Below are 12295 nucleotides of genomic sequence, written 5' to 3'. Positions count from 1 at the left end.
GTATTGCTCAAAAACTGATTTTATTATAAAGAAAACAAATCTAAGAAACACATAAAATATAATTTTTAGAAAATAAATTTTAAAAAGAGTCATCAACAAGCTTATTCAAAATAAATAATTTTTGAAAGTAACATATTAAAAAAATATCTTTAGAAGAATATAAAAAAAAATAAAAAAAATTACTAATTAAGTAATTTAAGTGTACTAAAAAATAAAATAAAATAACTATTAAATTTAGTTTTTAAAAAAATAAAAAAAAATTAAAAAAAAAAGAAGAAGAAGAAGAAGAAAAAGACAATAGTGTAAAGACAAAAAAAAAAGGTGTAAAAATACTATAAGCTAGGGTCTATTATTACTATTATGTTTCCTTAACAACATTACCATTAGATCAATAATCAAGGGCTAGAAAAGTATACCTACCATAGGGACAAAACCAAGGTCTCCACTATAGACATTTCATATACATATATATACTACGCAGAAGTTACGTGCAAGTATATTTAGTTATATGCTTAATTTGAAAAAAATATTAATTGAAAATACGTGAAATTTTAAAAATAGTAAATTAGATGCAAAATGTTACAAAATGAGAAAACAATTACATTTTGAATTTTTTTTTTTAAAAAAAAAATCTTTCTAATTCTAAAAATTAAAAGAAAATATGCTCTCGAATCTAAATCTCGAAAAAACTTGCACTATAATGGTAACCCAAATCTAAATTGAAAAAAGAATTATTATTTTTTCTTTTCAGTAGCTCCACCAAATCTGCAAGCAAATCACAAAGGAAAATTAAAAACGGGAATTGGAACTAGAATAAATCAATCTTTACACATAATGCATAATTGAACCCTCTTACAAATTTAATTGTAAAAATGCCGAAAAAAAAAAACAAAAGGCCCCCTTTGTTTTCATCACAAAATGTGTTTTTTTTTAGTTTTATTAGTCTATTAATATATTGGAATTTCATCTGTTATTGTAGGATTGGTTTCACTTCATCTGTTATAAAGCAATCATGTAAAATTGTGAAAAATTGAAAAAGAAAAAAAAAACATGATTATTGGTTCTAATCTTCTTTTTTTTTTTTGGAGCAAGATAATAGTGTAATATTTGTATTTTACATTTTGCTTAAAAATTGTAGAAAAAAAAAAGTCATAATTAACAGTTTCTAATGTTATTTTGCTCTGGAAAGAAAATAGTGTAATATTTGTATTTTACACTTTTTAATCTGTCCAGGTCTGCAAGGATTGTCTACTTTTTTTTATTAATAATCTGTCTATGGTATTTTTGACGAAGTTGCAATATTACTACAGAAAGTATTTATTTTCCATAAGACTTATAATTAATTTTAAGATTATACTTCTGCATAAAAAAAATCAAATTCAAATGAAAAAAAATCAATATAAATCTTCCCTGTAGTTATGGGAGCAAACTTATAGAAATAATTAAAAATATATAAAAAAAAAATTATAATACCATAAGATCAGTTTTTTTTATCCTTAAATATTAATAACATAAAGTTATTCAAAAGAAAAACTAATATCAAATATCGTACTTCATCCCCCTGACCAATGTTTATGGTCTTATTGTTTTCTATACATGAGACCAATATCTATATAAGAGCTCTAATCTTCTACCTCTTGTGATTGTTCCACACACTTCAAAGGGTTATCGAATAGATCCTTTGGAGTAGCCGTTAGCTGCAGATTCACGCCCTTTATTTCATTCAATTATTGAGAAAAACTCAGTACCCTTCTCTTCATAATAGATCACAATTGAATAATTAGAAGTAGGAGTCATAAATAAATTTTATGTAAATAAATCAACTCCCATAAAATTTGAGATATACACCAGCTAAAAAGCAGTAGCTGTAGATAGATTGACTTTAAGCAAATCTTGATAGATCTATGAAACTAAGCAATATCAGAGTTATTCTGAAACTCTCTTTTCTTTTCATTTAAAACTCTAAATTCAGTAGCTGTAGAGAAACAAAAAAATGTTCAAAGCTAACAGTCATAAATCAAGACTTACCAAACAACAAAGTTTACATGTGTATCATATCAGCAATAATTCGAACTCAGTAATGGTCATGGCACCATAACTTGACCTTTGATGAGAAACCTGGATGAGTAATCAAGTTTTTAAAAGAAATTACCTCCTTGGGAACGCTATGATAGGCTGAGAATATAGCGGGCATACATGAAGCAACATAGGCAATGGTCTTATTGTATCAGTACATGAGAGACCAATATCGCCATAAGAGCTCTAAATCTTCCACCTCTTTGATTATCAAACAGATCCTTTGGGGTAGCCGTTAGCTGCAGATTCACACCTTTGATTTCATTCGATTATTGAGATAACCCTTCACTTCATGTGAAACTGCTTTTGCTCTCTAATCTAAAACCCACCATCCGATCAAAAAAAGCTCTTTAAACATTAAGCTATATAAACTTCCAAATTAAGTAGCTGCAAAGAAATAAAAAATGCTCTAAGCTATAATATCATACAACTAATGAGATATTTATTCTAAAAATACAATTATGCAATAAAGATCACATTATTATCATTAGAGTTAAAAACACGGTTTCAATTTTCAACTCATATTGCTTGAACAATCCTCCCACTTATTTCCTTTTATTTAAAAGTTTGGAATTTATGTTAAATTGAGAAAACTTTGGGAAAATTCATATTTGTATGTATGAATATATGAACATATGTATAATGTATGTATATAAGAGATTTGAGTTGATGCAGAGTGATAAGAAAGAAAAGAAAAATATGTTATACCAAAAGTTGAGTTGTCTACTACGCCGCATAAGAATTCATCTGTTATTGATTGTTCGGTCTACACAACTGAATGATCTAGATTGCAAAAATTAGCATTGGATTGAAGATAACTTCAATTAAGAACCTAATGAACATCAATTGAAACAGTAATCAACATCTTCCGAAAAGACAAATTCAGATTTTAGACTTTAAAAAAGAGTTGATTTTGCATCACACGAGACATCAACAATACATTCATAATCAACATCTGAACTGAAATTCAAGAAAAACTCACATGAAATACAACTGGGTGAATGTATATAGCTTTCCCTCTTGAATATATGAACTTCTCTCCCATTGGACAAATCAGAGCTACAACAACTGCATTCCACAATATTAAATACTTCATAATTACCAAAAACACAAAAGTAATAAAATTCTTTAACAATGGACTGAAATTACATGAGACGTACAACAAATCGAGTTAATTCTGGAGACGACAAAAAATAAAAAATAAATATATAACTATTATTAAAAATTGATCAAAGGGAATGAATGAATGAAATTAGGGGTGGTTTAAACTCAAAGTTGAATGAAATTGATCAAACAGAATGAATGAATGAATGAAATTAGTTAAACCATTATGTTATATAAACACTTTAAATATATAAAGATAACTTATATTATTTAACACTTAATGTATCAATAAATATATATTAAATTAAAATCATCAATATGATTATATTTATATTAGTGTATTGTTATTTGAAATTTCATCATAATTATAGTTATTGGGTACTTTAAAGGTATTTCTAATTTATTAAGAGGCTAAATTAAAAATACTTAAAATTAATAACCAAGCTATACATTATATATTGGTAGTAGTCCCAAAAAACAGGAGTAACTCTATTTTCATTTTCTTTCATCAAGAGATAAAATTAAAAAACTTTATAAGTCTTATATTTTTGGAAGATTATTACTCAAAATCACCACAAAAATCATCTCTACAAGATGAATTAAGATCATCACTATATATGGATTGAGGTACGCTTTCGCTATTTGACTTCTTCTCTTTGAATGAACAAAGGTATTTTTTAAATCTATGGTATACACTTATAATAATATGTAATATGTTTAGGGAAACTTACAAAAATACTGGATTTTGACTCAATCTTTACAAAAATACTGCCATACGGCAAAAATAACTTTTATACTGCCTTGGAACTTTTTTTTTCTTTTATAATGTAAACATCGAAAATAAAAAACGAGGTCTCCATCTTCCACACCCGCAGACAAAACCACTATAGCAACACCAGAACAGGCAGAAAACAACCATTAAATCTGTTGAGATGAAGCATAAACATTAAAACCGTTAATATTGGGGTTGTCATGGTTTTTTAATGTTGTTTTTGGGTTGTTCCACTATTGTTTCGTATATTTAACAAATATTGGTTTTAAATTACACAGGTTAAACCAACCACTGAATATTTATTTGAGGTAACCAGAATGAAAGAATCATGGACAGTAATAGTCTTACCTTCCATTAAAGTGGTGAAATCTAAAAGACCAAAAAAAAAGGATTGAAGCTGGATGGGAAAAGAAACAATATAACAAATGCAGCAAATGTGGGGAGCTGGGGCGCAACAAGAGAACATACAGGAAAAGACATCAAAAATGAAAAGAAGCAGAACAACAAAAAACAACAGTAGAACAACAGAGGAAAACTGAACATATATTAGAGCATATGATACTGAAGAAAATAACTTATATACAAATTTCATTATTCCCTATTACTATTAAAAATAGAGCGGTACAATAATATTTAGAAAATGTGATAAAAAAAATGAAAGAAAACAACAATAAAACAACATTAAAACAATAAATAAATCAATAATTAAATAAGTCATAAGAGTCATCAAACGATACAACAACACCACTCACGAAACCAGAGCTAAACTACAACCCCAAAAAAGAAAAAAAAAACAACATAATTAGTAAAAACAACAAAAACCCAGTAAAGTTTATGTCGTTCTAGAAAAAATAAATAAAGAAAAAAAGAGAATATTTTTACTTAGAAAATTTGAGTTGTCTGTTGTTCTTCTTCTTCTTATGTATTGTTCTTCTTGAAAATATTCTCACGGAATGGACTCTCTTCACCAAGAGAGCCTCCACACTTCTTCATCAGCCTGCTCCCGTTTCAAGTTTTCTCTCTCTCTCTGAAGCACACCCACAAAAATTTTCTCTCTATATATATATCTTGATTTTCTCTCTCAAAACCCAAGTAAAAAAATAAAGGGCTTTTTTCATAAATGTACAACAAAAACAACATAATTACAAAAAATGTGCAAAAAAAATTATTTTAAAAACTTATATATTTTAAAAACTTATTGTATCAAACCATACATTTTAATCATTAAATAATAAACTATGTTTATTAAAACTCAAAATAAATAATTTTGTAAAATTAATAAATAGTTTTATAAAAATAAACAAGTTAATTTTTTTTTATTAAAAGATAAATGTTTATTATCTATTTTAGTATGAATTATTATAATTTAATAAGATTTTTTTTAATAAACTACAATATCAAAATTATAAACATTAATGTATATAAATATAAATCAATACTCGGCATCACTTTCCCTTTCTCTGAAATAGCTTCCCTACAATTCTTTAGTATTTGAATACAATCTTTGTCTTCCCAGTCATGAAGAACCCACTGCATATATAAATCCAATATTAAGTACTGATCAGTTTAAACTGAATAATTTTATATACTATATATATGTATATAAGTACGTACCATAAGAACCTTCCTATTTCTTTATCGTTGTTCGTGATCGTACTTGATTCTCCATCGTTCTGATCCTCCAACAAACTATCACGGTAAATATCTCTCTCTCTGTTTTCTTTTTTTCTTTTTCGTAGACTGAATTCATTCCATTTTATATAGTCGTATTTCGATATTATGTGAATTGTGATCATGATTTTGAAGCAACTTTTATGTAGTTTAATACCTCTTGATCATATTCATTGTTCAAGCTACCTTAAGAGTTTTATTTTAATTTTCTTTGTCTATCGTTTGTTGCTGTAAATGAGTTCAATATTTTTCTTTCTTTTTTGTTTCATAACTCCTTTTTTTATTCTTTCTTTTTTCAATGTTTTTCTTTTTGTTATAAGTTTGTTTTATATTGATTTTGTTCTATTTTGCGCCATTATTTATGGCTTTGGCGCCTTACAAGGCTTTAGCACCTATTATATGGTTTGGCCCGTAATTATTTAGGGTAGTTTGTTTAAATTTTCACGTTTTTCGGTATTAAATGTATAAAAAAATTTGACACAATAATATTTTAAAGTTAATAAGTTATGCACTATACAGATTTATTAGTCGGAATAAAAGGATTATTTTGGTTAAGGTATGATTTAAAGAATATATTAAACTGAAATAAGGTTTAAGAGGGTTTACTTTAAACGCTAATTCCTATTAGCTATGTTTTGGTTTATAATTTTTTAGGAATTTTCAGCATACAAGGAAAATGTTTAGAATTTTAGTATTCGGATTCTAATATTATAATTAATTAAGTAAATTGAAGAATAAGAATCTTGAGGATCTTGTAATAAAGGGAGGTGGAAACACTAATGGTCTAATGAGAATATATTGGTTCAGATATATTTAGGAAGTCAAATTATTATGAAAATTTGGTTTGTTCTCAATATTATGGGAATGTACTAAAATGATTATATTATTTGTATTTTTAAAGAATTTCTGAATGAGTGGTATTAGTTTTATGGAAGAAATGGAAGTACAAATTTGATGAATGAGCTGTGCCATTGTTTATGGCTTTGGTGCCTTTTAAGGTTTTTGCTCATGATTTATGGCTGGCCCCTAATTATTTAGGGTAATTGGTTAAAATTACAAGATATCATGAATTGTAAAAATATTCTAAAATTTAATAGCTAAAAATTATGGTATATAATTATGAGATTATTGCCTTATTAGTTTATTATAGATAACATAATATTAATTTTGGGTATATAAATTATAAATATGAGTTTATTATAGATAACATAATATTAATTTTGGTATATAAATTATAAATGTGAGATTTTGTAATAAATTGGAGGTAGGGACATTAATTGTGAATTGAGAATACTTATTTTATTTTATTTTTTATTTTTGGAAAGATATTGAAATAAATGGGAAGTAAATGCTAATGAAGTATTGAGATTATTGCCTTATTAGTTGTATAGGAAGATACTAATATGAATAGTTTTTATAATAATTTGAATGGTATAATAATTAGGAGGTTATCTATTTAAATAATAAATAAGGAAGCATTATGTCATAATACCGAATTAGATTAATTAATATTAATTATTATTAATTAAATGTATGATGAAGTGGTATTAGGAAATTGGTACTTTTGAATGTGAAAGTGCAATCTTAAGTTTTACGCTATAAATAAAATAATTAATAATTTGATTTATTAAGGATTTTGACATGTTTTAATCTATAAATAAGTAATATTTTTAAGAGATAAAATGAAATAATTAGTATATAATATTTTGAATATTTAAGGAATAATGGGTATTAAAAGGAAAATTTTATTTATGTTTGATTTTAAAAGGGTAAAAGTAAGGAATATGGATCCTATGAAGGTTATGAAGTAGAATGTTATAATTTAGTTGTTACTAGCCAAAGGGTAATCCCTTTGGCTAGTTTTAGTATTTTTTAGGGAGATCTAGTTGCTTAGTCTTGGTGGTTGGTTGATTCTCTTCAGTTTGAATAGTTTTCTAATTAAAGTTTTATGCTGTTTTTTGAATTTTTTTCAGGTGGAACTCCAGTATTTTATTGAGTTAGGAGCGTTATTTGAAGATGTTATAGCTTTATTGTCTAAATTTCCGGGGGCAGTTTTGTCTCATGGGGCTTGCTCTAAGATTTTAGCGGCCCATGGTTGGCAAAGCATGCTCTGCGGTTAGACGATGAGCTATCCTGGTTCGAGGAGGTTCCAGCGCCGGTGGCGGACGTGGGCGTCGTAAATTCACGAGTGATTTTAATCACTTTGTCAAAAAAAAAAAAAATATAAATCAATACTTAAAATTACTAAAAATAAACATGACACATAGAGTGATATAATAAACATATCTGAATATTATTATTTTGTTTATTAAATTAGTATGTTTAATAAATAGAAAACAAAATAAACATATATATGCAAAGTATTTTATATTATTAGTATGTTTATTATAATTGTAAACATAAAAACAGACATAGACAATTTATACTATACTAAAATAAGTATATTTTTTTTCTATTGTTTCTATATATTGATTACTTTCTAATGAATTAGTGAACGAATTTTCTATTGAAGTATAATTCTTACATCAAAAAATAAATAAACAAACATAATTTATAAACTCCAAAAATTATTTAATTAGAAAAAATAAACATGACACAATAAACAAAGAAAAAGATAAAGATAAATAATTTTTTATATATAGATATTATTTATTTTCTAAAAAAATTACTAAAAAATAAACATAACACACATAGAGTGATATAATAAACTTATGTGAATATTATTATTTTGTTTATTAAATTAGTATGTTTAATTAATAGAAAATAAAATAAACACATATATAAAATGTTTTATATTATTAGTATGTTTTTTATTATAATTGTAAACATAAAAGTAAACATAACCAATATTACCATATATATAATAATCAATAATTATTACCATATATATATATATATTATAAAAGAAATTGATTTTTTTTTTAATTATATATAAAAATGTATGAGAAAATGATAATAAGTTTTTTTGCACATATTTTGTAATTAATTAAAATAATGTATACAAAATTGTAAAATGCCCAAAAATAAATGAAAGGAGTGAGCTTTGTAAATTTTTGAAATAGTAAAGAGTGGGGAGAAGGGTTTTATCTAAAGTCATTAGTTAATGGTCTTTATCTTGGACACTAATCTCAAGAAATTTTCTTTATCTTAAACACCAATCTCAAGAAATTTTCTATAGACACCAACCCACAAAAAGAGATAGAGAGAGAAATAAAAAAACATATATAAAGTCTTTGGAATTAATGGAGATCACGTGGGTGGATATTTCACTTTTTCAAATTTAAGTAAAAAAAAATTATCAAAAAAGTGATAAGTCATCAATCAACTACACACATATAAATAAAACACATATATAAATTTTTAAAAAATGGGATCACGTGAGTTAGTTGGACTTAAAATTTAAATTTAAGAAAAAAAAATAAAAAAACCTGACATGAAAGTGACATAGAAGTCATCAATCAGTAAATTAAATAGGTTTGAACAAAATTAAAAAAAAAAAAATAATATACACAGTAAAAATATAATAATTGTCGTGTAACAGTGAAAAAGAAATAAAATAGAAAAAAATAGTATGGGGTGTAAATTTTTCTATGTTTATCTATGGAATTGAATTTTATTATTGCATATTTTATGAGTGATTAAAGAAAATTAACAAGTGATATCAAAAGCCACTTTTGGTAGATTCTTTGAGGATTTAAAATTAATATTTAAAAAATTTAAGAATTTTAAAAATTAGGGTTTTGTTTTTCTATTTAAGCTTTTTAATTGTAGTTTTTGATATTTATCTTCCATATTTGTTAAAAGTAAATTTTAGATTATCATGTTTATAGCTTTAGTAATGTTTTTATTGTTGTAATTTTTTATATGCTTGTGTCAACGTGTATATATGTTCAAGTTCAACCATGAAATAATATGATAAAAATAAAATAAAAGTTATATGCAACTATTTCATCTGATGGCTTTTTTTTTTTTTTTTGAGATGGAATGACCCAAAAGAGAGATTACAAAGGGATGGGATATGGGTCATGACCATTCCAACACCAAGTGTTATCTAATTCTAAAGCCATCTGAGCCAAGTTGTGTGCACCTGTATTCCCTTGTCGACCAATATGATGAAGGGAAACAGCGGGAAACGAAGATAACACCTGTTGAATTGAATTTACAATCGCTAGCTCGATAGAATGTTGTCTTGTGCTTGAAGATCAGTGACTAGATTTTTACAGTCAACTTCAACTTGATGAATGTTAATATGATTGTCCTTACACCATCGGAGTGCCTATAGTTGGAAATGACCATTACACTTCATTCTGATGGGAGGATGTCTGAGCCTGATTCCTATTATGTTGTTGGGATTGCTGGTAAAAGGCCAAATATTCTTGAGCATCCTGCTAAATCCTGCTGGGATTCTCACAGTAATTCCTGATAACACACGCATTCCTACTATTCCAAAACTTCCACAATATGAAAATGAAAAGGTTAAAAGATTTAGGTGAAAAGTTCTTCTGAATATATAAAAGTATATCTAGTATGTGTAAGTTTCTTAAATCATTCAGAGCATGTTTAATGGGCGTACCTGACCACACCTTTTTCATATCCTTGCAATCAAACAAAGCATGTTGGACAGACTCAGTGAAATGGTGACAACGAAGACATATGGGAGAGTTAAGATATTTCATGTTATAGAGATTTTTCTGCAGTAGGTATGGAGTTATGAGACAGACGATAGATGAAATGTTTTATTTTAGGGGGGATTTAAAGGCCCCAAAGGGAATTCCACCAGAGTCTAAGAGTATCAGTACTGGAAGAGGAGGGTTGGGCAGTGTTTGTGGAGGTTTTTGCAACATGATAACCAGTTTTAACAGAGTAATGGCCCGAGGGGGTATGCTGCCAATAGTAAGAGTCAACTTGGGTATTGTCAGAGGATTTCACTGATAATGTCCTGCGGGAAGTATCTGTGAAGAAGGGGAATGTTCCAGTCACCGTTAGAGAGGAGTAAATCAGAGACATGGGCAAGGTGACTTGGGAGGGAAATGGGAAGAAAACGACAATTAGGAATCCAATGATCCTCAAGAATTCTAGTGGTGGTTCCCTTACCAATTCTTTTGCAGAGACCATCTTTTAGGAGGGATTTTCCCCAGTGTATACTCTGCCAAACATAAGAAGGGGAGTGGCCCAAGGAAGAATCCAAAAAGGTAGTCCGAGGGAAATATTTGGCCTTGAAAAGAGTAGTAAGGAGGGGTGATTGGTTTGTTTGGATTCGCCAAGCTTGCTTAGCCAGCATGGCTTTGTTAAATAACTTCAGGGATCTGAAACCTAATCCCCCTATGCTTTTGGAATTATATAGAGATTTCTAACTTTTCCAATGAAGTTTTTATTGGAAATTATTTTACCAGGATCTTAGATCTACTCACAAGTATGTTGTTTAAACACCCTAAATATGAACTTTCTAAAACGATAAATTAAACACATATAAAGTTAAGAAAACCTTACATTGATGCAGCGGAATTAATGTCTCCTTCCACTCAGATCTCTAACCCTTGAATCCTTTCTGTAGCAGAGTATGATCAAGATCTGAGCCCGAATGTCCTTCTTCTTCAAGTTTGATCCTTCACAGTCTTCCAATCTATGATTGAGTTACTGCTTGCTGTGTGTGGGCACTTACTCTTTCACTAGGGTCGAAAAAGATGAAGGAGAAAAGAGAATAGGGATTTCGGCCAGGTATAGAAAGTGGGGAAGGCTCAGTTTTTCTAAAGAGAGAAATTTCTGTCAGAAAAGGTTATTGAAAACTTGTGAATTGATTGAGCCATCACTTTCTATTTATAGGCAACTGCTAGGTTTAGGTTAGGAATTATTTGGCATTAAAATAATGAAAATATTAATTTGAAAAACCTAATCTAAGTGGCCAGCCATGGTGTTATAATGGGTCTCACTTGATTTTGCAGTTTTATCAAATTTTATCTCTATTTTCTCAAAAACGCCAATTTTCCAATTCTAACCTTTTAAATGCCAAAACTAATTATTTAATAACTAAAATAGATTATTAAATAATATTATCATTTAATTTAATTATTAATTAGACATATAAAGTCCATTAATAAATAAATAAACCTAGAAACTCTTTTCTTTACAATTTCACCCCTGCTTAGTGAAAATTCATAAAATTAGACATAGTCTAACTTTAGAATTATAATTGATCAATCACGAATCAATTAATGAGTCTTAGAAGCAGAATGTATGGTAGAAATGCTGGAGTCAGGCTATTCGAGATAAGACTTACTTGAGTAGCACTGTCCATTTCAGCACCATGATCCTGGGCTTCTTGGAAATAACTGGACATGAGGAGAACATGGTCACGCACGTTTTGATGAGGTTCCATCCGTGCATTAATGTACTTCTTAGTCGCGTCAAAGCGTGACTGAAGTGATGCCTTACTGAATAGCTCATTTAACTTCGTCATAACTTCAGCAGCCTTCTCGGTTTTAGAAAACCGAGTTTTGAGGGTGTCAACCATGCTAGAAAGCATAAAGTATAGAGCTTTGTCATTTGCTTTATGCCAACGCTCATAATTTTCTTTCACAGCTTTGGAAGCATTATCCCCAGGCACTTCAGGTGACGGCTCAGTTAAAACAAACAAGGCACTTTCTCCTATGAGAGCAATATTAATGTTCTCAT

The 12295-nt window shown here is 28.0% G+C and overlaps 1 long non-coding RNA gene across 2 annotated transcripts; it reads right to left on the bottom strand.

Annotated features, from left to right (window-relative positions):
* Positions 1 to 1209: 1209 nt before the first annotated feature.
* LOC115702838 (uncharacterized) lies at positions 1210 to 5384 on the bottom strand. Of its 2 annotated transcripts, XR_009685069.1 has the most exons (5): positions 3237 to 5384; positions 3059 to 3144; positions 2785 to 2908; positions 2153 to 2463; positions 1210 to 1712 (listed from the first exon to the last, which is right to left on the bottom strand). It is a non-coding gene; the product is annotated as an uncharacterized LOC115702838 (long non-coding RNA). The 2 variants fall into 2 exon arrangements; XR_009685068.1 differs by having other exon boundaries at positions 1210 to 2463.
* Between the last annotated feature and the right edge of the window lie 6911 nt (positions 5385 to 12295).

Source organism: Cannabis sativa, chromosome X (genome assembly GCF_029168945.1).
Source record: "Cannabis sativa cultivar Pink pepper isolate KNU-18-1 chromosome X, ASM2916894v1, whole genome shotgun sequence".
In the NCBI taxonomy this organism is placed as follows: domain Eukaryota; kingdom Viridiplantae; phylum Streptophyta; class Magnoliopsida; order Rosales; family Cannabaceae; genus Cannabis; species Cannabis sativa.
This window is presented reverse-complemented; position numbering and strand designations above follow the sequence as displayed.